The sequence below is a fragment of the Lottia gigantea genome, assembly GCF_000327385.1.
Source record: "Lottia gigantea unplaced genomic scaffold LOTGIsca_6, whole genome shotgun sequence".
In the NCBI taxonomy this organism is placed as follows: Eukaryota; Metazoa; Mollusca; class Gastropoda; family Lottiidae; genus Lottia; species Lottia gigantea.
The window spans coordinates 725,282-726,467 of record NW_008710049.1 but is presented as its reverse complement, the minus strand read 5'-3'; the positions used below and the strand labels follow the sequence as shown (position 1 = coordinate 726,467).

Sequence of the window (1,186 nt, the reverse complement as noted above, 5' to 3'; positions counted from 1 at the left end):
TCTACAATATCAGCTAGTAGAATGAATCCATTAGTTTCAAGCAAGGTAAAATGTATTAATGTATACTTTGACAAATACAAAATGGCGGATTTCACTTATTACCAAACATCATCATTTTTATCGGCCGAATTTCCTTATATAATCCCAAGCGGTAATCGGAATTCCAAGTGTCGTCTGCTAGAATATATTCCAACGAATGAAGTCACGTGATCAACTAGCGGATTCCGTGTCAGCAGAAAATTTCTATGGAACACAAAGTGGAACATATTCTTATGTTGTTTCAGTGACTTTAGCAATAAATCACGCTACGTATCATATTTTGTCAGTCACTATTTTTTTTTTAAATCGTGGTTCTTTGAAGGAATTGTCACTAGTTATAATTAATTGATATTAAAGATAAATACTAAGAGAAGTTAATTATACCGCCCGGTATCCATACAACGTGTTTTTCTTGACTTATTTATAGATCAAACATTGTACACGAAAATAGGTGACTCATTCTGCCGCCGTTGCCGAGTTGGTTGCTCATGAAATATGGGTCAGTGAAGGTTTCATAAAGAAAATCGAAATAAACCAATTTCTATTATTTTGTAGAATATCTGAGGAAACATCTAAGACATAAAAAAAATTTTTCGTTTTTTTAACTTTGACGAAATTCGGTGTTGAATCCTTATATCCACGAAAAAAGGTTACACCACTGTAATAGTTTTCACAGCTCACTTCAAAATTTGAGCTTTCAAAGTAGGGCTGGGTGATATATCGGTACAGGAATTTAAATTGTAAGTAATGGTACCATACAGGAATTTAAATCATTAGTGATATCACCTGGTTAAAAACTCACCATATCGTGAGCTTATAAATGGTATTAATGGTCAAATTTGATCAACTACGTAATTCTAACAATGTTTTATTGTTTGAACCGGTATTTTTTTTCAAGATATTCAAGACTGGGGTAATTAGAAGGAATTCATTGTCTTTTCTTACATTTAAAGTAGATAGAAAAACAACAACATTTCGTATCAAAAACCAGGAGAAATATTGCAATATCGTCGGTGGGATATCAAAAGGTCGTATATCCGAATTTTCAAATTTTTCAGGAAATGCAAAAAACTCCCCAAAGACTCAAAATTAATTGAATTTTTACCAAAATTGTACCGAGTGCTCATCTTTTCAAACTTGACTTAAT

General features: G+C 32.2%; 1 protein-coding gene across 1 annotated transcript in view; it reads right to left on the bottom strand.

Annotated features, from left to right (window-relative positions):
- Positions 1 to 1,186, bottom strand: part of LOTGIDRAFT_154553 (hypothetical protein) — a gene marked incomplete at both ends in the record, with an annotated part of 8,549 nt that overhangs the window by 5,447 nt on the left and 1,916 nt on the right. The window lies entirely within an intron of this gene.